The sequence below is a fragment of the Heterocephalus glaber genome, unplaced genomic scaffold (genome assembly GCF_053883595.1).
Source record: "Heterocephalus glaber isolate CG9 unplaced genomic scaffold, H.glaber_assembly_v1.0 deba00001569, whole genome shotgun sequence".
Classification (NCBI taxonomy): Eukaryota; Metazoa; Chordata; class Mammalia; order Rodentia; family Bathyergidae; genus Heterocephalus; species Heterocephalus glaber.
Window position 1 is genome coordinate 3,326,835 of NW_028258354.1, and position 25,483 is coordinate 3,352,317.

Sequence of the window (25,483 nt, forward strand, 5' to 3'; positions counted from 1 at the left end):
TGTACACTCCCAACCTGTATGGCAATTAAAATCTATAAAGAACAATATACAGTAGGAGTCTCCAACCTCCAGGCCACTAACTGGTATGATAATCATACACATAGCCACACAGAAGCAGGTAGGTAAGCAAAGCTTCACTGTATTTACAACACTGCCCATTACTTACATTACCACTGCAGATTCACCTCCTGTCAGGTCAGCAGTGGCATTAGATTCTCATACAAACCCAATCCGTACTGTGAACTGGGCATGGGAGGAATCTAGGTTATACACTCCACATAAGAATCTAATGCCTGATGATATGAGGTGGAGCTGAGGAAGTGATGCTAGGAGTGGGAAGTGGCCACAAATAGAGCTTAACATGAGCAGAGATAGTGACTGAACAGAGACCATAAAAAATAAAAAGCTGCAGGCTCATATCAAAGCCATTTATCAGTGAGTGGCAAGTGACAATTAAGCTGCCATCTGCTGGCAGGCTTTATACTAATAGGTGAGTTGATGTTCAACGGTACAGCTCCATCTGGCAGAAGGTTTTAAGTCAGGATCTAACACTAATTTTAGTCTGAGCACTGTCTGCCCATTATTTTATTTACTACTTTTGTCCACACCTCTTTCACATACTGTACGCTTGCCTCAGTCACAGTTTTGGTAAGCCCATAAGTTAAGTTAGCCCTAGCCAAAATGAGTAAAAACCAAATATCCCTGTAAAACTTCTTTGAAAAGGGAGAACACCCAATGATGAGACAGCACAAGAGTCTTAAAACTGCCAACAAAAAGAAAGCTGCATTTAAAAGAAAATACAGGCCGGGGATTTAGCTCAGTGGTTCCGCCGCCTGCCTCGCAAGCGCAAGGACCCAAGTTCCATCCCCAGTACCAAATAAATAAATGAATGAATGAATGAATGAAAATACAGACCTCTGGGAAGATGATGGAGTGGTGAACAACAGAAAAACAGCCTCTCCGAGCTTTGGTGTCAGACATTGGAACATAGCGATGTGAGGAAAAAAGGAAGAAGGGAAGGGGTTCTCTGGGACCCAGCAAGGATCTGAAGCAAGAATTGAGGCCCATGAGGAGAGCAAGCAGAGAGACTCCAACAAAGAAGAAGGTGGTAGCAAGCAGTGCTTTCTCCCTGAGCCCTGACTTACTGCATGGGAAGGGTAGCTCAAACCTACAGATGCATGGTGACTACTGGAGAACCCAGAAGCCTCCATGGAGAGAAACACCTGTGGAACAGAGCAGCAGATACAGTGGACTGCAGTGCTTGAAGAATTATTCAGGTTCAGATGTCCCCCAGGAGAGGGCAATTGGCCAGAGAGGAGGCTAACTTGGAGAGGGGCTAACTGAGCTTAGAAATCAGAGCAGCTGCAGGCCAACTCCATCAGGGTAAGGAGGCACCAAGTTCAAGTAGGCAGGAGCTCAAGGAGCAAGTTCAACCCAGCAGGAGGCACAGAGTGTTTCAAGCTGAACAAATCAGGTTCTATCCCTGCAGCCAGAAACCAGCCTGAGCTTCAGAACTAAAGATGCAGGTTTCCTGGAATTATTCACTACCTCACCATAAATCTACAACTGACTTGTTGGGATTAATCAGCACGGATCTGGGCTCTCTGTGTCCAACTTGTCTACCAGTGACAGCAGAGACACTACTTGAAGTGGACATTTTTTTTTTTTGGTACTGGGAATCAAACTTGGGTCCTTGCACTTGAGCAGCAGGTGGCGAAACCACTGAGCTAAATCCCTGGCCCAACATTTTCTTTTCTTTATTTTCTTCTATTTTTTTTCTTTTCTTGTTATTGGTTTTCTTTTCTTTTTATCTTCACTGCTTGTTCTTGTTTTTATATAAGTGTGAGCATTGTTTCTAATGTTGTTGTTCTGTTGTTTTTATTTCTTCCTTTTCTCTTTCCCCCGTCTTCACTGGTTTATCGAAGTCTGTACAATCTTCCTTTGCCCTCCAGCCTTGCTTCTAATCTCTTCCCCTTCTATTTTTCTATTGTTTCCCCCAGCCCTTTTTAAATTATTTGCCTTTGGGGTAAAATCACCATACTGAGGGCATATTTACTGTATGCAATGCTCTGGTTTGTTTCAGATCTTGTTACATATCCACACATCTAGTTCATACAGTTAAAGGTGGCAAATTAATAGTTACCAGTTTGTCATTTTCTTGGCTGTTTGATGCTATTGTTGTTGCTGATTGAACAACTTTAACCAAGGTGACATAGTTGCTCTAAGTGGCTGTTCTTCCGAGTGTGCCAAAACTGAGATTACCTAGAGGTCATAAACAATACTATAGGCCAGTCACAAAGAACAAGGGCTAGGCCACATAGGCAGCAACTTCTCATCCCCAATAAAATGAAGAAGTAGGATCTTGCAACAGACTCAAAACTCAATGGCCAGTTACACTTGGAAGACATCTCTGAGAAGTGGTCATTCCCTAAGGGTTCTAAATACTAGCAATAAAGCTATTCCGTATACACAATTTACAAGCATCAACTCAGGACTTAAACTAAAAGAAAAATGACAAAACACTTAAGAAGATGTAACCTCAAACTTCCAGTTCACCAAAGGTAAACCCAAGGGGCAATGCGGCGGAACAATTTGAAACCCACCCACCTAGCCTCTTTGAAGTGGTAACAGTGGAAATAACAAAGAAGATGAATGAGGATCTAGAAAAAATCAAATCAGAAATAATTTCTCAGATAACTGCAGAGATGGTGACCATCATGAAAGACATGCTCAGTGATTCTAGAACAGATTTTTAAGAATGAGGAGCTTAGGAAAATCATGGAAACCATGAATGCCCAACATAGGGAAGAAATGGAATCCATGAAACAGATTCAAACAGATATCAATGAGAATGAAAATTCCACTGAAAGTATACACAGCAGAATGAGCCAATGTGAGGGATTTCAATTAGTGATAGGATTAGAAGATAGGATTTCAGTTAGTGATCATGAAAAAATAATTTTTTAAAAATAACAAGGGACGGGCCGGGGGTTTAACTCAGTGGTTCCAGCACCTGCCTCGCAAGTGCAAGGTCCCGAGTTCGATTCCCAGTACCAAAACATTGGCAAGGGACCACAAAAAAATCAATCCAAGAGCTGCTAGATAATGAAAACAATAACATAAGATTAATGGGACTCAATGAAAAAACAGGAGATGGTGCAAACAACAACAAAAAACTGTTCAAAGAAGTAATGCCAGGAAACTTCCCAAGCAGGGAAAAAGAATTTAACATACAGATAAGTGAGGCATACAGAACTCCAATTATCCATGATTAAAAAAACAACAAACTGCAAAAAGGAATACAGTAGTCAAAGTTCCACAAACTCAACACAAGAACAGAATATTAAAAGCTGTTAGAAAAAAGAAACAAATCACCTATAAAGGAAAGCCCATCACAATCATAGCAGACTTCTCAACATAAACCCTTAAGTCAAGGAGAGGTTGAAGTGAAGTATTTCAAGCCCAAAAAGAAAACAATCTCCAACCCAAATTGCTGTACCCCACAAAACTATCTTTCAAAATTGATGGAGAAGGGCCGGGGATTTAGCTCAGTGGCACTGTGCCTGCCTGGCAAGCTCAAGGTCTTGAGTTCAATTCCCAGTACCAGAAAAAAAGAAAGAAAGAAACGAAGAAAGAAAAAATTTTAATGGAGAAATAAGATACTTCCATGACAAAGAATACATGAAGAAATACATGATCACCAAACCAGCATTCCAAAATGTTCTGAAGGACATTCTAGAAAGAGATAAAAAGGACTACAACTCCATGAACCCCAACAGAATGATTCCTCCAAGCAAGGCAAGCAATAAAACAGAGGGGAAAACAGAAGGGAACCAACAATAGGAAAATAATACAACAATGATAAGTCAATACATATTGGTTATAACCATCAATGTAAATGGTCTCAATTCACCAATCAAAAGAAACAGACTGGCAGAATGGATCAATAAGCAAGATTCGGAGGACCCTCAACACGCCCACTGGAGAGCAGCTGAGCTGCATGGGCACCTCCCAACCACCAACCCCCATGCCTCTGGCCTCCTGGCGATGCCGCTACCTGGTTTGACACTACAGAGGCACAGGGGGGCATAAAGGCCATTGTCCTGAGCTACAGAAGTGAACAACAGACAGAGGGCCTCTCTCAGGCTCCTTGATGAAAACTGAAGCCCACTGGAAAAGTGAAGAGAATCTCTGCAATAAAGGCACATCAGACCACCATACTTGGTAAGTTGGAGGGACCATCACCTCCCATTGGAACCTGCACTATCTTCGGGGGAAGGGCAGCTGGAACCTGCAGTAGAGCCTTGCAGAGTTCAATCCTGCAGGAGGACAGGGAGCTCAAATTGGGACTTGCAGCCAGAAATCCACCTGAATTTCACAGGTCTGTGACTGGCTTACTGAAACTCATTGACATATCTGCACACTGCTGCCCACGTTGTCCATTGTGACAGCAGAGACATACCCTGAAGGAGGCCCTTCATGTTTATCTTTTATTTATAATTTTCAAAATTATTATTAGGATCTTTTTGCTCTTATTTTAATTAGTTTTTGTTTTTATTCTTTTCAAATTCTTATTTTTCTCTTTTTTCTTTCTCTCTCACACTTGCTCCCTTGCTGTCCCACATTGTTCTTCATCTCCTTTTGTGTTCCTGTTCTGACCTGAATTCATATTTCTTCTTTCTTTTTCTTTTCTTCTCTTTTTCCTTCTCTCACCAGTATCCTCTGGACTCACTGCTAACCTTCCCCTATCCTTCTACCTACCTATCCCTCCCTCCCCAACTCCTTCTAACTCCCCATTCTGAAGGGTAAAGTTCCTATATTGAAGAGTTTATTCACTATAAACATATGTTAGGTTGGTCCTCGATTTTGATTTAATTCACACAGTTAAAGGTGATAGATTAATAACTACCACAAATTGTTATTTTCTAAGATGTACTTGATGCTATGGTGTTGATGACTGTACCACTTGGGCTAAGGTGTTGTGATTGATCTAATCAGTTGTCCTTCCTGGTATAAGGAAAATGAGATACCCTCAGAGCCATTAGAGACTCAAAACCTAAAGACCAGCTATATCTGGACGACACCTCTGAGAAACAATCATTCCATAAGGGTTCTAACTACAAGCAACAAAGATACTTACAATAAGGAACTTCGAAGTATCCACCCAGGAACTAAACCAAAAACAAAAATGAGAAGACATTTAAGCAAGGCACAAACTCAGACTTCCACCCGACAAAAGGCAAATTCTGGGGGTAACATGGTGGAAAAGTCTGATAATCAACCACCTGGACACCCTGAACTGATAGCACAAGAAGTAACAAATCAGATGAATGAGGCTCTAGAAAAATTCAAAACAGAAATAATCTCCCAATTACAGAAATGGTGAGCAGAATGAAAGACATGATAGAGGCTCTAGAACAGAAACAGATAAAAAAAATACATGACCTCAGAAACATGCTGGAAGCCATGAATGCCCAGCATAAGAAAGAAATGGAAACCATAACTTCCCAGCATATGGAAGAAATGGAATCCACGAAACAGATTCAAACACATATCCAGGAGATTAAAAACTCCACTGAAACTATGCACAGCAGATTAAGGGAATGTGAAGATAGAATATCAGATATAGAAGACAGGATTGCAGTTCATTACCATGAAAAGAGAGATTTCTTTAAAAAAGGGCCCATGAGAAATCAATCCAGCAGCAGCTAGATAATGCAAAGAAGAATAACATAAGACTGATAGGAGTCCACACAAAAAAAGGAGAAAGTACAATTGACGTAAAAAACCTGTTCACAGAAGTAATAGTAGAAAACTTCTCAGACAGAGGTGGAGAATTGGACATACACATAAGTGAGGCATATAGAACTCAAACTAGCCACGATCAAAAAAAATCTACACCTAGACATATAATAGTCAAGATCCCAGAAACCCAACAGAAAAACAAAATCCTACAGGCAGTTAGAGAAAAGAAACAAATCACCTACAAAAGAAAGCCCATCTGAATCACAGCAGACTTCTCAACACAAACCCGCAAATCAAGGAGAGCCTGGAGTGAAGTATTTCAAGCCCTAAAAGAAAATAACATCCAACCTGGACTGTTATAGCCTGCAAAATGATCTTTCACAATCGATGGGGAAATTAGATACTTCCACGACAAAGAATATCAAACCAGCACTCTAAACAATTCTAAATATCCTAGAAAAAGACAATGACCGTCACAACTCCATGAGGCCCAACAGAGGGAAGCCACCAGGTAAGGTAAGACACTAAAGAGAAAGGTGGAAAAATAAGAAATAAAAGAGCAAACAAAAGTAAAACATCATAACAAGGATGAGTCAATATCTATCAATTATAACCATCAAAGTTAATGGGCTCAATTCACCAATCAAAACAACTAGACTGGCAGAATGGATTAAGAAGCAAAATCCAAAACTATGCTGTATACAAGAAACACACCTAACTCAAAAAGAAATTCACAGACTGAAAGTAAAAGGATGGAAAACTGTTCGCCACATGACAGGAACACAGAAAAAAGCAGGGATAGCAATCTTATTTGCAGACAAACTAGATTTCAAACCAAAACTAAGAAAGACAAAGATGCTCACTACATCCTTGTGAAGGGAACAATCCAGGAGGAAGAGATGACAATCATATATATGCACCATATACAAATGCCCCCAACTATATAAAACAAATATTAATGGACATGAAAAACCAAATAAGCACTAACACAATTGTAGTAGGGGACCTCAATACCTGACTATTACAAATAGACTAATCGTCTAGACAAAAAATTAACATCAAAATTTTGGAACTTAACCAAGCTACTGAACAAATGGTCTTAATAGATGTTTACAGAGTGTTCCACCCCACAAAATCAGAATACACATTCTTTTCGGCTGCACACAGGTCATTCTCCAAAATAGACCACATGCTAGCTCACAGGAAATGTCTAAGTAAATGTAAAAGAAATGAAGTCACCCCCTGTATATTATCAGACCATAGTGCAATAAAATTGGAAATCAATAAAATAAGAAATTGCAAAACCCCCACAAAGACATGGAAATTGAATAACACCCTCCTGAACAACCATTGGGTCACAGAGGAAATTAAAGAAGAAATTAGACAGTTTCTACAAGTAAATGATAATGCCAGTACAACATACAGGAATCTATGGGACACAATGAAAGCAATCCTATGCAGAAAATTCGTAGCAGTGAATGCCCATATTAGGAAAACAGAGAGAACTCATATAACCTAATGCAGAACCTCAAGCTCCTAGAAAAAGAAGAGAGAAACAAACCCAAAGCTCCTACAAGAGAGTCAATTATAAAGATCAGAGCAGAAATCAATACAATGGAAACTATGATAACAATATAAAAAAATCAATGCATCAAAGAGTTGGTTTTTTTCCCACACCCTACCGAAGTCCTGAGTCGCACAGAACACGCCGAATCAGCCCGCTGCAAACAGGCAGCTCTGTGCATGCCCTACCGAGGTCCCGAGTCCTGCAGAAGATGCTCAATCACCCCGCTGCAGACAGGCAGCCACCTCGTTCCACACTACAAAGACGCAGAGGACACCAGACCACCAGACCAAGGTACTGAGTCCCGCTGCTCCCGGCCCAGAGGCAGGGGCTTCTGAGCCGCCGTCCCACTGCTCCTGGTCCAGAGGAAGGGGCTTCCCGGTCACTATCCCTCCCGCTCCTCCCAGCCCAGAGGAAAGGGCTTTTGGGCCACCTTCTGTCCCGCTGCTCCTGGCCCAGAGGAAGGGGCTTCCAGGCCACCATCCCTCCCACTGCTCCCGGCCCAGACATAGGGGCTTCTGAGGCGCCATCCCACTGCTCCTCGTCCAGAGGAATGGGTTACCCGGCCACCATCCCTCCCACTGCTCCCAGCCCACAGGAAAGGGCTTTTGGGTCACCACGCCTACTGCTGCTCCCCGCCCCTGTCCCACCTCTCCCAGCTCAGAGGACGTAATCCAGGCAGGCGCTAACAGCCCTCCGCCCCAGTTGAAATGAGAAAACACATAAATAAGTCTCAAAACCAGACTTCCAGATCACCTACAGCAACCCCAAAGGGAAATGAGATGGAACACTCTGATACTCAACCACCTGGACCCACTGAACTGGCAACAAAAGGGGATCTGGAAAAAATGAAATCAGAAACAATTTCTCAGATAACAGGAGAAATTGTGCCCCTAGTGTAAGACATGATTAATAAATCTAGAGAGGAGCTCAGGAATATGATGGAATCCCAACATAAGAAACAAATGGAATCCGTAAAACAGATGCAAATAGATTTCCAGGACATGAAAAACTCCATTGAAAGTCTACACAGCAGAATGAGCCAATGTGAGGACAGAATTTCAGATATAGAAGATAAGATTGCAACTAATGACCAGGAAAAGAAAAATTGCTTCAAAATTATAAGGGAACATGAGAAATCAATCAAGCAGCTGCTAGATGATGCAAAGAAGAATAATGTAAGACTGATTGGGCTCAATAAAGAAACAGGAGAGAGTGCAGATGACATAAAAAATCTCTTCACAGCAATAATGGCAGAAAATTTCCCAAGCAGGGGAAAAGAGCTTGACATACAGATAAGTGAGGCATATAGGACTCGAAATAGCCTTGATCAAAAAAATCTACACATAGGCATATAATTGTTAAAATTCCAGTAACACAACAGAAGAACAAAGTTCTACAAGCAGTCAGAGAAAAGAAACAAATCACATACAAAGGAAAGCCCATCAGAATCACAGCAGACTTCTCAACACGAACCATCAAGGCAAGAAGAGCTTGGAGTGACATATTCCAAGACCTAAAAGAAAACAGCCTCCAACCCAGATTGATGTACCCTGCAAAACTATCTTTCAAAATGGATGGAGAAATAAGATACTTTCATGACAAAGAGCACCTTAGGAACTTTGTGAATACCAAACCAGCACTTCAAAGAATTTTACACAATATCCTAGGAACAGACATTGAGGATCACAACCCCAGGAAGCAAAGCAGAATGAACCCATCTGGCATGACAAGAAATTAAATGTACAGGGGGAGAACCCAACAAAAAGAAAAAGTCATGGCAATGATAAGTCAATACGTTTCAGTTATAACCATCAACGTTAATGGTCTCAATTCACCAGTCAAAAGAAATACACTGGCAGAATGGGTCAAGAAGCAAAATCCAACAATATGCTGCATACAAGAAACACACTTAATTCAAAAGGAAACTCATAGACTGAAAGTTAAAGGGTGGAAAACAATACTCCATGTGACAGGAACCGGAAAAAAAGCAGGAGTAGCTATCCTCTTGGCAGATCAAGTAGATTTCAAACCAGCACTGATTAAGAGAGACAAAGAAGGACACTACATCCTTGTAAAGGCAAGAATCCAAGAAGAAGAGATGACAATCAGAAATATCTATGCTCCAACACTAGTGCACCCAACTATATAAAACAAATACTAACGGACATGAAAAGTCATATATGCACTAATACAATTGTAGTGGGGGACCTAAACACCACACTGTCACAAATAGATAGATCAACTAGACAAAAAATAAGTAATGAAATACTAGAACTCAATTGAACTCTTGAACAAATGAACTTAACAGATGTTTACAGAGTCTTCCACCTCACAAAATCAGAATACACATTCTTCTGAGCTGCACATGGGTCATTCTCCAAAACAGACCACATACTCACTCATAGAACATGTTTAAGTAAGTGCAAAGGAATTGAAGTTATCCCCTGTATATTATCAGACCATAGTGCGATGAAATTGGAGATCCATAGCAAAAGAAACTTGAAAAATTTCATAAACACGTGGAAACTGAACAACACACTTCTGAATAACCAATGGGTCATAGAGGAAATTAAAGAAGAAATCAGACAGTTCCTTCAATTAAATGACACTGACAATACAACATATCAGAATCTATGGGACACAATGAAAGCAGTCTTACGAGGGAAATTCATAGCAGTGAATACTCATATGAGGAAAACAGAAGGAGCCCAATTAAACAACCTGATGCTGAGCCTCAAGCTTCTAGAAAAAGAAGAGCAGGACAAATCCAAAGCTCATACAAGGGAGGAAATTATAAAGATCAGAGGAGAAATCAATGCAATGGAGACTAAGAGAACAATACAAAAATCAATGAAGCCAAGAGTTGGTTCTTCGAAAGAATCAACAAAATTGACAAACCTTTAGCCAACCTTGTCAGAAAAAGGAAAGAAAAGGCCCAAATCCATGCAATTAGGAATGAAAAGGGTGAAATTACAACAGACCCAGCAGAAATCCAGAGGATCATCAATACCTATTTCCAGAACCTATACGCCAATAAGATGGACAACACAGAAGAAACGGACAGATTCCTAGATATATATGAATTACCAAACTTGAATGAAGAAGACCTAAAAATTCTAAACAACCCAATATCAACCAATGAAATTGAAAACGTTATTAAAAACTTAACAACTAAGAAAATCCCGGGCCCTGATGGCTTGCTGAATTCTACAAGACATTTAGAGAGGAACTAGTGCCATTTAAACTCTTCAATAAAATTGAAAGGGAAGCAATACTCCCAAATTCATTCCTGGAAGCAAGCATCACCTTGATCCCCAAAGCAGAGAAAGACCTATCTGAAAAGAACTACAGGCCAATCTCACTAATGAACATAGATGCAAAAATCCTTAATAAGACACTGGCAAACAGAATGCAGAAGATCATCAAGAAGATCATACACCCTGATCAAGTGGGATTCATCCCAGGGATGCAGGGATGGTTCAACATACACAAATCAATCAATGTAATACACTATATCAATAGAGCCAAGGACAAAAACTGTATGATTATCTCCATAGACGCAGAAAAAGCATTTGACAAAATCCAATAAGCATTTATGATAAAAACCTTACAAAAAATTGGAATAGATGGTTTCTACCTCAAACTGATAAAAGCCATCTATGAAAAACCAACAGCCAATATCATACTAAATGGTCAAAAACTGAAATCCTTCACACTAAAATCAAGAACAAGACAAGGATGCCCACTATCACCACTCCTGTTCAATATAGTTTTGGAAACATTAGCCACAGCAATTAGACAAGAGAAAGAAATAAAAGGAATAAAGATAGGAAATGAAGAAGTCAAATTGTCATTATTTGCAGATGACATGATACTGTACATAGAAGACCCCAAGAACTCCACCAAAAGTCTTCTAGACTTAATAACCAAATTCAGTCAAGTAGCTGGTTACAAGGTCAACACACAAAAATCAATTGCTTTCCTCTACACCAATGACAGACTCACTGAGAGAGAAATACAGCAAATAATTCCTTTCACAATAGCATCCAAAAAACTGAAATACCTAGGAATCAACCTAATGAAAGAAATCAAAGACCTCTTCTCTGAAAACGATAGCACTCTGAAAAGAGAGATTGAAGATGATATCAGAAAATGGACAGACATCCCCTGCTCCTGGTTAGGAAGGATTAATATAGTGAAAATGGCCATACTTCCAAAACTGCTGTATAGATTCAATGCAATTCCAATTGAGATCCCAGCAGCATACTTCATGGACCTTGAGAAAACAATCCAAAAATTCATTTGGAACAAGAAGAGACCCAGAAGAGCAAAAGCAATTCTAGGTAACAGAGACATGGCAGGGGGTATCACAATCCCCAACCTGCAACTATACTACAAAGCTACTGTGATAAAAACAGCATGGTACTGACAAAGAAACAGACCTGAGGACCAGTGGAACAGATAAGAAGATGCAGAAACAACGCCAGACACACTCAGCCATCTCATCTTCGATAAAGGGGCCAAACACCCTCACTGGAGGAAAGATAACCTCTTTAATAAACGGTGCTGCAAAAATTGGGCTTCAACTTGCCAAAGATTAAAACTAGTCCTATATTTCTCACCATGCACTAAACTAAAATCAAAATGGACTAAAGATCTAAATACTAAAATAGAAATGCTGAACCAGATGGAACAGAGGTTAGGTAGAACTCTTGAAGGCATCGGTGTAGGAAAAGATTTTATGAACAAAACCTCATTTGCCCGTGAACTAGCACAAACAATCAACAAGTGGGATCTCTTCTTATTAAAAATCTTCTGCACAGCAAGAGAAACCACCAGCAGTGTGAAGAGACAACCCACAATGTGGAAAAAAATGTTCACCTGCTTTTCCTCAGAGCAAGGTCTAGCACCTCGAATCTATAAAGAACTTAAAAAGATCAGACCTCCCAAATTTAAAGACCCAATCCAAAAATGGGCATCTGAAAAGAACAGACATTTCTCACACAAAGAAGTAGACATGGCAAATAAATACATGAAAAAATGTTCAACATCACTGGTCATTCGAGAGATGCAAATGAAAACAATGCTGAGATTCCACCTCACTCCAGAAAGAATGGCTGCTATCATGAAATCAACCAGTAACAAATGCTGGCAGGGCTGTGGGGAAAGAGGAACCCTGCTCCACTGCTGGTGGGAGTGTAGACTGGTGCAACCACTGTGGAAATCAGTATGGAGATACCTCAAAGAATTAGGACTGAAAGTCCCATTTGGCCCTGCTATTCCACTGCTGGGGATCTTCCCCAAAGAATTAAAAGAATCATACTACAGTGATATATGTGCACCCATGTTCACAGCAGCACAGTTTGTGATAGCTAAAACTTGGAAACAGCCCAAATGCCCATCAACTGGAGACTGGATAATGAAAATGTGGTTTTTTTATAAAATGGAGTATTACTCAGCCATAAAAAATGAGAAATTAGAGACATTTACAGCTAAATGGATGCACATTGAGGTGATACTCTTAAGAGAAATAAATAGGACACACATGTATAAATACCAAATTGTTTCTCTGGTGTCAGAAACTGAAAGTGTAAATAAGGACTAAAATGTATAATAGGTAATGTGAAATAGGAAGAAAAGGGGCAAAGGGGAAGGAAGTGGGAAGGCTAGGGGAAAGGATAGAAGGGAATGGGATTAATATGAGAAAATGGAAAAAGAGGAACAAAATCTTTGTAAGTAGGGAGGAATGGAGGGGTTGAAGGGAGGGCTGGGCAAGGGTGAAAAATAAGAACCAAGAGAGACTATGTAAAGGTGCAAATCTCCAATGATGAATGTCATTATCTTGTATACCTAAAATGTACCAATGATTAGAATGAATCATCGATAATGCAAAATAGGAAGAAAAGGTCCAAAGGGGTAGGGGTAGTGGGAGGGGCAGGGGAAAGGAAAGAAGGGAAAGGATAAATGATGAGAAATGGAAAAAATGGAAATAAAGTCTTTGTAAATAGGGCAAGGTGGAGGGGATGAAGGGAGGTGTAGGAATGGGGAAAAAATAAGAACCAAGATGCATCATGTAAAGGTACAATTCCCAATGAGAAATGTAATTGTGTTGTATACCTACAATTTACCAATAAAAGAATGTTTTTAAAAAGGCACAACAAAAAAATATACCAGACATCAACCAAGTGATCAACCATAACCCCACCAATAATATGACAAAGTGACTTTATGTACATACACTATCACCTGGGTAATATCCTTGTCAAATATATTTACCTGGATCTAATGATAAACCCAAACTATAGAACATTCTTCAAAATAATCGAACTGGAGTCTTCAAATGTATCAGTGAATAGGGTGTGAGGGTAGAGAACGGGGTAATGATTATGATTAAAATATATGCACTGAGGGCCAGGGGTTTAGCTCAATGGTGCCACTGCCTGCCTCACAAGCACAAGGTTGTGAGTTCGATCCCCAGTACAATTAAAAAAAATATACACACACACACAACAACAACAACAACTGGGAACTCATCTTATTAAAAAGCTTTTGCAGCCAGAGATTTAGCTAAGTGGCACCATGCCTGCCTCACAAGTGCAAGGTCCGGAGTTCAATCCCTGGTAACAAAAAAAAAAGCTTTTGCACACCAAAAGAAACCACCAATAGAGTGAGGAGACAAGCCACAGAGTGAGAAAAAAATTTTACCAGCTCTTCAGATAAAGGATTATTATCTAGAATATATAAAGAACTCAAGGGCTGGGGATTTAGCTCAGTGGTTTCACCACCTGCTGCATAAGTGCAAGGACCCGAGTTCGATCCCTGGTACCAAAAAAAAAAAAAAAAAGAACTCAAAAAAATCAGACCTCCCAAATTTAAAGACCCAATGCAAAAATGGGCATCTGAAATAAAAAACACTTCTCAGATGAAGAATTAGAAATGGCAAATAAATATATGAAAAATGTTCAACATCACTGGTCATTCGTGAAATGCAAATTGAAGCAATGCTGAGATTCCATCTCACTCCATAAGAATGGCTGCTATCAAGAAATCAACCAATAACAAATGCTGGTGGGGCTGTGGGGAAAAAGGAACTTTTCTCCACTGTTGGTGGGAGTATAGACTGGTGCCACCACTGTGGAAATCAGTGTGGAGATTCCTCAAAAAGCTAAAGCAAGAGGTTCCATTTGACCCAGCTGTACCTCTTCTTGGACTCTTCCCAAAAGAATTAAAAGCATCTTGGTACAAGATCCCAACGATGAATGTAACTGTATTTTATACCTAAAATGTACCAATAAACTTAATGAAAAAAAAGAAAAGCATCATACCACAGCAATATATGTACACCCATGTTTATAGTAGCACAGTTTGTAATAGCTAAATCTTGAAAACAGCCCAAATGCCCATCAATTGATGAATGGATAAAGATGCAGGTTTTTTTAATACCATGGAGTATTACTCTGCCATAAAGAAGGATGAGCTTGGGCTGGGGATTTAGCTCAGTGGTTTCGCCACCTGCTGTGCAAGCGCAAGGACCCGAGTTCAATCCCCAGTACCAAAAAAAAAAAGAAAGATGAGCTTCAGATATTTATAGCTGAATGGATGCCCCTTGAGACCATACTCTTAAGTGAAATAAATCAGACACACGTGTTTAAATACTGCATTGTTTCTCTAGTGTGAGAAACCTAAAGTGGAAATAAGGATTGAAATGTATAATGGATGTTGGGTAATGGGAAGAAAGTATTCAAATGTGAAGGGGAACAAGGAAGGAGGGACGGAGAACGGGAGGGACAAGTAAAAAGTGAAAATAGAGGAAAAAATGGAAACAAAGCTTTTGCACACAGGGAGGGGATAGAGTTTGAGGGGAAATGGAGTAAAATAAAATTTAATAAAAATAAAAATTTCAAGTACAAAATAAAATAAAATACAATATATCCATTGAAACCCCCCTGCAATGTGAAAATGGGGGGGGGACAGGGTAAGGAGGGTAATGGGGGGAGGCGTGAAAAATGATCAAAGCATGTTAAACCTATTAATCTGCATAACCAATATGCAACTAATAAAAAATGTGAAACCAAAAAAAAAATCAATGATACAAAAAAACAGGACAAGAGAACTGCTTTGTATTAAAAAAATATAAACATCTCAGGCATGGTGGCACACACCTGTAATGCCAGCCCAATCTGTGTCTCTTCCACCAAGCTAAATCCCTTGTAACTATTTCTCCAAATTACTACCATAGTTTCTTTTGTAAAATCCAAAAGCATCATCTTATTTTGATTAAAATTTTCAGAGACTCCCCTTTGCCTCAAAATATTCCAAATTCCTTACTATAACTTAAAAAGCCCACCATTAAAAAAGCAGGCCCTATATACACCCTTCTCTCCAGACACTCAAAATACTGCCCGACACATATCACGCTCTTCAATACCCATAGGTCTTTCCCCAGGCTATTCTATCTACTTGATATGCCCTCCCACCCCATCCTACCTTTGTCTGCCTAGCCATATAAGGCCTTTAAGCAGTTATCCTACCTGATCTCTTCCTATGCCCCCAAAAGGATGTCTCCACCTTGCAAGGAATATAAAGGTCTTCAGGCAGGAATTCCCTCAAATTCCTTTATTCAAGTAACGAACATTTCTCCCTACCTCTTTTTTTTTTTTGGTATTGGGGATCGAACTCAGGACCTTGCACTTTCAAGCCAGGCACGGTGCCACTGAGCTAAATCCCCAGCCCCCTACCTCTTTCTTGATCTTTTTCTTCTTATCTTAGTGAAGGAGATAATTTTTCTTGTGCCCTGGATTTCACTGTCTCCACATGTTCAAGAACTTCAATACCCCACTCTCTATCATCTTGTTTACTGCCCTTAACATAAAAATATGCTTACATCTGTCATCTTAAAAAATGCTTTCTTGAACTCCATGTTCCCTCTCACCACCATCCTCTCTTCACCTCTCTACAATCACACTGAAAGACAGAGAGCTTGCCTACCTTTTTTCTTGCCTCCCACTTACTCCTCAATCCAGTGCAGTTTGGCCACCACTCTTATCTCTCTAGTGACCCAGCTCCCCAGTGAGTTTTCTTTCCTAATCAGAATTTTCCTTTCCACCACATCTGATAACTACTGCCTTTCTCCTTTAAATTCTGTCCTCTTAGTTCTCATCACTTCATTGGTTTTTTCCATCCACCTTTCTAGCATCCTCAGATTTCTTTCAAGGCTCCACTTCTACTAGTCAATCTTTAACTGCCAGTATTATCTAAGATTTTGTCTTCTACCCACAGCTCTTCAGTCTCAACATGCCTTTTAGCTGACCCAAATCTACTGCTTCAACTACAACATACACTGCTAACTCTCAAATCTCTCTTCAGCTCCAAGTTCTCTCTCCACATGTAGACTGATATACCCAACTGGGCATTTATTTCCACATGGCTCAACAAGTACCTCAAATTCAACCAGTCCAAAAACTTTATTTCCAAACATGCATCTTCTTGTATTCCCTAACTCACTGATGTCACCATGATGGAACCCAGAAAACCAGAAGTCACCCCAGGGCTCATCTTGCTTACCATATTCATTGTCTTTCTCTCACATTCTCTCTCTATGGGACATGCACACACATTCCCATGTCTAACAAATTCTATCTCTGAAATATTGCTTAAATGCATCATCACTATGCATTTGCATGACCACTTTAGACTCAATTTCCTATGTAGACTGTGACTGTCTCTAATCTGGACTCCTTGATTCTAATCTATTTTACAACCCAGTCCCCAAATTGCTATGTGATTTTCTTAAAAAGTAAATTCTTTAATAGTCTAAGACAAAACTCAAACTATTTTCCCTATCAAATAAGAGCTTCAAGACTAGGTACATACCTACCTCTCTAGACTTTTCTCTAATTTCCACAAGCACCCCCATGAATAGCCATGCTGCTCTGTTTTGTGTCTCCACTCTTATACTACAATTCCTCTCTATAACTTTCTTCCTTATGCTCCTGCATCCTGCTAACTCCTTTTGGTCCTTCAAGATTCAGCTGAAGCACCATGCTGAGACAGAAAGTCTTTCTAGACTTCCACTATGCTTCCAAAGCACCTTGTGCTTTGCTCTAGCTCAGTGTTCATCAAGCTGCATCATTAGAAAGTGACTTGTCTAAGTTCTTTGAAGGTAAGCAGTCGGTCATTTTTGGTTTTTTGTAATGCTAAAGATGGAATCCAGGGCCAGGGATGTAGCTCAGCAGCACAGAGCCTGCCTGGCAAGTGTGAGGTCCTGAGTTCAATTCCCGGTACTAAAACAAAAAAAAAAGATGGAACCCAGGACCCTGTTCAGGTTTGGCAAACACTCTGCCACTACACTACACCCCCACCTACATTTTTGCTTTTTATCTCCAGTACCTAGTATTGTAGTCATTCAAATTCTGGGTGAATTAATGAAATCACTGAGACTCAATTCAAACTTTACCCTCCTATGAAAAAGTTGAATCTTGCCATTTGAGTTAACTTTCCCTCCTCTTTACTGTCATAATATTTTTTATCACCTTCTTATACTTACTACCTTCTACTGTACTTTATTTACATTTTTTGTCCTGTCCAATAAGGGCAATGTCCTATTTATCCTGGTATCCTCAGCATGTAAGACAATAAGCATAGGTACCTATTAAATGTAATCAAGCAAATGAGTCTGCTTGATTTGTAAGTTTTCTTGATGTTAGGTCTTACTCTGAAAGCAATCTTTTTTTTTTTGAGACAAGATCTCACTATGTAGTTTGCTGTCTTTGAACTCACAGCAATCCTCCCACAGTCTCCCCAGTCCTGGGATTACAGGCTTGTGTCACTATGCCCAGTTCAAAGTGAGAGGTTTAAAGAGTTCCAGAACATGATATCTAATCCATCTTTGCATGGTGGTAGTGGGGCTTTTGAGGTAGAGAGGAGTTCAGGAAAAAACACTGGTATATTCAAAGACAGCAAGATTAGAGAACGAGAATATTAAAAGAACAAGTAATGTATCTGAGATGAAGTCTAATACTGAGAGCAAAGGGAGTAACAGCAAAATATAAGAATATAAGGAAAATTGGCCAGCGAAAACCTAGATTTGTATCAAGAGCAACCAAAAGACATTAAGAGATTTTAAGCACAAGAAATAGGTAATTATCTTTGGCTGAAGTGTACAAAACTAAATGAAAGGGCCGGGGATTTAGCTCAGTGGCACCGCGTCTGCCTGGCAAGCACAGGGTCCTGAGGTCGATTCCTGTAACTGAAAAACAACAACATAAAACTAAATGAAAGATTAGAAGGAACAAGACTGGAGTAAAGGCCATCACAAGCAGTTGAGGATATAAGTCAGTGGTGGAGCATTTGCCTAGAATGCATAAGGTCCTTGATTCAATCCCTAATACCACAGTAATAATAATAAATATAACACAAATAAATGAAAATAAAAAGCCATCACAGCTGTACAGATGAGAGATGATGCTCTCCTAAACAAAAAGTAGCAATGATGATGAAGAGATATTAGAGGATATATATAACTTTATGACTATTTGACATTAAAGGACATTATTTGACAAAAAAGAGAAGACTCAAGTTTAACATCCAAGTTTGTCTTATGCAACTAGGTGGTATCAGTCACAGGGAAAAGAACTCAGGAAAAAGAGCTGATTTCCATAGAAAAATTACTTTGGGGGTTTTTTGTTTTGTTTTGTGATGCTAGTGCCTGAACACAAAGCCTCATGGATTCTAAGCAACTGTCCTACCACTGAGTTACAGCCCTAGCTCCCAAAACTACTTTGCTTTGGTCGTATTGAATTTAAGGCACTACTAGAGCTGGGGATTTAGCTCAGTCGCACCGCACCTGCCTCACAAGCACAAGGTCCTGGGTTTGATCCCTGGTATTGGGGGGGAGGATTTGAGGCACTACTATATTTCCCCGAAAAACAAGACTTAACCAGAAAGTAAGCCCTAGCATTTTTCTAGATGCTCATAATGTAAGTCCTATGCCAAATATAAACCGCAGTTAAGGTTGTCAGCCAGACACATTTAGTATGTCCATTATAACAATACAATGGACATATTGAATTATAAAATAATATTAATATAATTAAGTATAAATAATATTATTGGCATTAATACTTAAAATAAATGACAATATAAATTATAATTATTTGTAAATACCCAAGCAAGGCACCTTTGGACGAGAGATAAACACCTATGTAAACAGATGAACTTAAGACTTCTTACCAAATGACCAACCAGAGTACAGATACAACACAGGAATAACATGTGCACTTGATTATGAATGGATATGACTGTTTAATCTTTTTTTTTTTTGGTACCGGAGATCAAACTCGGGTCCTTGTGCTTGCGAGGCAGGCGACGGAACCACTGAGCTAAATCCCCGGCCCATGACTGTTTAATCTTAATCTTTATAATTCAATACAGCATGTGCTGTAACAGACTTGATGCACTCATATAAAATAAACATTTTGATTTTTTTTTTTGGTACCGGGATCAAACTCGGGTCCTTGCACTTTCGAGGCAGGTGGCAGAACAAATCCCCAGCCTTTTTTTAGTTTTTTGAGACAGGGTCCTTGTAGTTCAACCTCACCTTGAACTCATGCCTCCTGCCTCAGCCTCCTGAGTACTAGGATTATAGGCATGCATCAACATATGTGGCAACATTTTCTGAATTCTGATGCCTGGAATTTTTCACTCCTTTTACATAGACCACCATTCTTAACTGTTATCATTTTTATTATCACTCCTGTCTTGTGACTCTTTAATTAGCACTTGATTTAATGGAAACTTTGTGAAGGCCAGTGTGCAAGAGGTCATGACTTGGGTGAAGAATTCATGGGATAAAATCACTGACAGCCATGCTGCCAATGCACTATGAGCAGGCTACATGGACAACAAGTACTCATCTGAGCTGGGGATTTAGCTCAGTGGTTCCGTTGCCTGCCTTGAAAGCACAAGATTCTGAGTTCTATCCCCAGTATCAAAAAAAAGAAGTACTCATTTAAGGACAGCTCAATTGCTGGACATGAGATTAAGGCTAAATGTTCTACAGGAAATGGAGTTGCGAGAAATTCAGGTTAGAATTCAGGGTTTGGAGAGTTATGACAATGTTCCAGAAGATGATATGACTGTATTTGAATAAATGTAGATTTTTATACATGAATAAATATAGACTTATACATGAAAAAATAAGACATCCCCTGAAAATAAGCCCTATTACATCTTTTGGAACAAAAATTAATATAAGACCCTGTCTTATTTTGGGGGAAATATGGTATGTGACAGCCAAATGGTGATGTCCAAGAGACCAGTGAATAAACGAGCCTAGAATTCAAGTGAGAGATCAAAGTTGGAGACAGAGACACAAAAATGTCAGATTTTAGTAACAGATACTGGGTGAAGTCATCAGAGCAGAATGAGAGGTCAAACTGTGTTTTGTTGTTATGGGGTGGTTTGGGGGGGTTTTTTGGGGTTGAGGATAGGGTCTCACTAAATTGCCAATGGGGTTTTGTTGAAGTGGCAGTAGTGATTGGCGTTTTGCAGCGTTGAGGACTGAGATACAATGCCAATTCCTTTTATTTCTGAGAGAAGATCTCGTTAAATTGCCCAGGTTAGCCTCTAACTTGCGATCTTTCAGCCTCAGCCTCCCAAAAGTGGCTGGGATTACAGCATCTACCACAATGCCCAGCAGAAAGCTGTGGGTTGTTTCTTGTTTTGTTTGGTTTTTTGAGAGAGGGTCTTCCTATACAGGTCAGGCTGGCCCTGACCTCTTTTTGTAGCCCAGATTGGCCACGAACTCATGGCAATCCTCCTGCATGAGCCTCCCAAGTGCTGGTATTACAGGAGATAGCTGTGTTTTTTGAAATGTAAACCAAGACAATTGAGTAGAGACATCAGAAATACTTCAGATGTTTAATTTTTAATTTTTTTATGGTATCAGGGATCAAACTTAGGACCTTGCGCTTACGAGGCAGGTGCGGTGCCACTGGGCTAAATCCCCAGCCCATTCAGAAGTTTATTAAAATACAAATTCCTGCCAGGGATTTAGCTCAGTGGTTCCGCCACCTGCCGCCTGCCTCGCAAGCACAAAGACCCAAGTTCAATTCCCGGTACCAAAAAAAGAAAAAAAATACAAATTCCTAGGCTCTATCCTATCCTACTATATCAAAATCTCTGGGACAGGTCCCAGGAACCCAAATTCCATTCATTCATTTAACAAATGTATATTGAGGAATTATTAGCATTAGGAATATAGCAGTTAAAAAAATAATTAAGAGGGCCGAGGATTTAGCTCAGTGGTTCCAGTGCCTGCCTTGAAAGCACAAGGTCACGAGTTCGATCCCCAGTACCAAAAAAAAAAAAGCCATTCTTAGTTTTTTGGGGGGTTTTTTTGGTACCGGGGATCAAACTCGGGTCCTTGCGCTTGCGCAGCAGGCAGTGAAACCACTGAGCTAAATCCCCAGCCCTTCATTCTTAGTTTTTAAGCTCAACTGTTATCTGCATAAATTAGCAGTAGAAGTAACCCCTAAGAACATAATTTTACATATTAATATCTTCAGTCTACTAAAAAATTCATTGAAACCAGCCTGCTCAGCTTTCTGGGGCCAAAGAGGTAAGAATGGTGAAATATGTCTCAACAGGACGTGAATGAACCTCAGAAGAACCCAGGCTATGTAAAATTCTAGTCACGTGAGATCTAGGACCACTAACACCAAAAATCACCACACACCTCTCTGCCTTCAGAATACTTTTTATTCAATGGCATGAAAGTACAAAGCCTTCATCAAAAGCAAAGAATTCCAAGAGCTGACAGAGAAAAATCAACATCCTCAAATAGGAAGTAGGGAGATACATAGTTCTTTCTCAAAGGGGAAGAAGATCAAGAGATGGAGAGAGGATGGAGGGGTTGAGTGAGGGAAGGGATATGGAATGAAAAAAAAAAATTGGGATGTTATGTGCATCTACCAACTCCACATAAAGAATGTAAACATTATGTACTGGGCTGGAGATTTTGCTCAGTGGCGCCGCACCTGCCTCACAAGTGCAAGGTCCTGAGTTTGATTCCCTGTACCACAAAAAATAAATAAACAAAATAAACATTATGTACTGTACACATGTACTAATAAACTAAAACTTTAAAATGTTACTGTCATGGAAAGAAAAATCAACATCTTCCAAAGAGTACCTTACAAAATCCTAGTGAAAATCCACCCCACACCTCCAAGTAACCACCCACAATGATCATGATTCATTAAAAGAAAAGAGTTCTATAGCCCAGCACAGTGACACAAGCCTTTGAGGCAGGAGGATCATTTGAGCCCAATTCAAGGCCAGCCTGAGCAACATAGTGAGACCATCTTAAAATAATTAATTTTAAAAAGTAGGCACAGTAGCACATGACTGTAATCCCAGATACCTGTGAGGCTGTAGGAGGATCACAAGTTCAAGGTCAGCCTGGGCAATTTAGCAAAACAGTCTCTTGAAATAAATTTTTTGTTTTGTTTTGTTTTTTGACACAGGGTCATGCTATGTAGTTCAGGCTGGCCTTGAATTCATGGTGATCCTCCCACCTCAGCCTCCCAAGTGGAGGGATTACAGGCTTGCACTACCACACCTGGCTAATAGAAATAAAATGTTTAAACGGGCAGAGGATATACCTGTAAAAATTTTTAAAAGACTAGAGGTAGAGTACATGCCTAGGTTCAATCCCCGAACCAAAAAAGAGAAAAAAAAGAAAACTCCTCTTACCTAGCCAATAAATTTGTTGCACACTGACTGGTGGCAAGTGTGCTAAACTGATGAGGGTACAGTGACTAACAAAACAAAAATGTCTGCTTTCCTCAAGCTTACTTTTTTATGGCAAGACTAAAATATACAGAATATTTTAGATTGACAAGGAGAACAATAAAGCAGAGAAACGGGATAAGGAATTATGTAAATATGTGTGGGGCAAAGACTCTGCAATTCAGATAGGGAATGAAACTTTTGTGACAGCTGTGGGGACAAAGAGGCTAGGCACCTTTATAAAGGAAAAGTGATTCAAAAAGAAAAAAAACAAACCTGGCATGATAGCACATGCCTGTTATCCCAGCACTGTGGGAGGCTGAGACAGGAAAATCACAGGTTTGAACTCATCCTAAACAATTTAATGCCTTAGCAAGTCCATGTCTCAAAAAGGGGGTTGGGGAGAGTGGATGCAGGTGGAAATGTAGTTCAAAGTGAAAGCCCTGGTTTCAACTCCCAGTACTACATACATACATCCGTACAGAAATGCTGGGCATGGTGGCGCACCCCTGTAATCCCAGTATTCTGAAGCCTGAGGCAGAAGGATCACCACAAGTTCCACCTAGGATAGCCTGAGCTACAGTAGTGAGTTCAAGACCAGCTTGAACTATATATTGAGAACAAAGAGAACGAAAGGAATTAGCGCTGTCCCTGAAGCAGAAGAATCCCCAGAGTGCTCAAGGAACTGCCAGAGGCCAATGTGCATGAGTGAAAGGGGTGCTACTAATCTACAGCATTAAAGTCAAATGTAAAGACTGGTTTGTTCGCTTTTTTTGGTACCAGGGATCCAACTTGGGTCCTTGCACCTGTGGGACAGGCAGTGGAACCACTGAGCTAAATTCCTGGCCCATAAAGACTGGTTTTAATTCTCAAAGAAAAAGGAAGTCATTATTCTGACTTTTTTCCATTAAAAATGTCAGGTATGCTATTTTTTATAAATTCTAAAATTTTTGTTTTTTAATTGTGAAGCTCTATAGATCATTAGTGGACACAAAGACAATTAGAACTGCAACTCTGAAATTTAACTTCCTGCATCAGACCTTCAAGAAATATTCTGGGCCAGGGATTTAGCTCAGTGGTTCTGCCACCTGCCTCAAAAGTATAAGGTCTTGAGTTCAATCCCCAGTACCAAAAAAAAAAAAAGATTCTGTTCTCTTAATTCCTATGGATAACAGCAACAGGGGAGGAAAAATGTAACTAAAAAGTAAACTGAATTAATGTAAGGTACAACTTTCCACTTCTACTTAAAACTTTTTGTGGCAATGCTCCAGGGTTCAAAAAGGGAGTAAGGGAGCAATATTAAAGGGGAAAATGCATCAGAAAAAGAAGCAGTATACTTATTCAAGCACCAATTTGATTATCTAAAACTACAATAAAATGGTGGGAATTTGTAACATTTCTCAAGTGGAACCTGTTCACCTCCCTCCTCCCCAAAGACTCTACTATGCCCTACTATCATCAAGACAGGACTTAAGCGTCCCAAGTCTGTTTGAAAAATGATATATAGGAGGACATTCTTCCAACTGAGTTCTGAATTTAAATTTTCCCACTTTGGTTTTAACGCAGCTCTGGGGTTGTTATTCAGTCATTTCTCATTACCATCCAACGATTCACTTCAAGTAAATATTCTTTGGAGTTACTAAGCTAATGGTCACAAATGTTGACGTGTTAGCTCTACAAGACTTCAAACTGAGAAGTGTTTGCAGGGGCACAGGAGTCATGAGCTTAGGGTAGGCCCAACTTTTTAAATCTGAAACAGCCTCCTACATGTGCAACTCAAATCTCTCCCCGTTACAGTCTGACAATCGCATGATTTGAAACATTCCAACATCTCTCCGCCCAATTTTTTTTCAAGTCTCCAAGGAAAACGGACACCCAGGAAACACATGGAACTAGTCACCCTCAAGCACTGCCAAGGGCGCAATAGTTTTTAGGTCTCCCCGCAAAGGCCATAGGTGGCGCCAGCCCGCGCCCCCCCCCCCCCGCCCTCTGCCTCGCGGACCCGCTTCTCTCGCCTGTGTTCCCCGCGCACTTTCGAGGCGTCTCCGGCCACGGGGCGGTCCTTACCGGGGGCTCAGGCCCTGACCCACCGCCCCAGCCCGGAGCTCCAGCGCTGGGAACCCAGGCCGAGAGGCCCCGCCCACCATGCCCCCTCCCCACGGGCCGCCCGCCCCCTCGGCCGCGAGGTGGCCTCACCTCACGCGGACCGCAGCGGGGACGGCGCCGCGTCTCCGCCCGCCGCCTGGGCCCACGGCCGCTCGGCTGCGGCTCGGCCCCGACGGCCGGCGGCGGCGCGCTTCTGGGGGCGGGCTCTTCTCGGTGGGGGTTTCCCGGGGCCCAGGGCTGGGGAGTAGGGGGACCGGGGCGGGGGAGGGGAAA

The 25,483-nt window shown here is 40.5% G+C and overlaps 1 protein-coding gene across 16 annotated transcripts in view; it reads right to left on the minus strand.

Annotated features, from left to right (window-relative positions):
• Positions 1-25,483, minus strand: part of R3hdm2 (R3H domain containing 2) — a 171,103-nt gene extending 145,620 nt beyond the window's left edge. For 3 of the 16 annotated variants that reach the window (XM_087192182.1, XM_021241513.2, XM_087192181.1), the window contains exon 1: positions 25,301-25,478. The gene's annotated coding sequence lies outside the window, so the exon portion shown is untranslated. Of the gene's footprint in view, positions 1-25,171; positions 25,223-25,300 lie in introns of those variants that run through there. The other 13 variants (XM_087192176.1, XM_004861236.4, XM_004861239.4 and 10 more) reach the window with 9 other exon arrangements.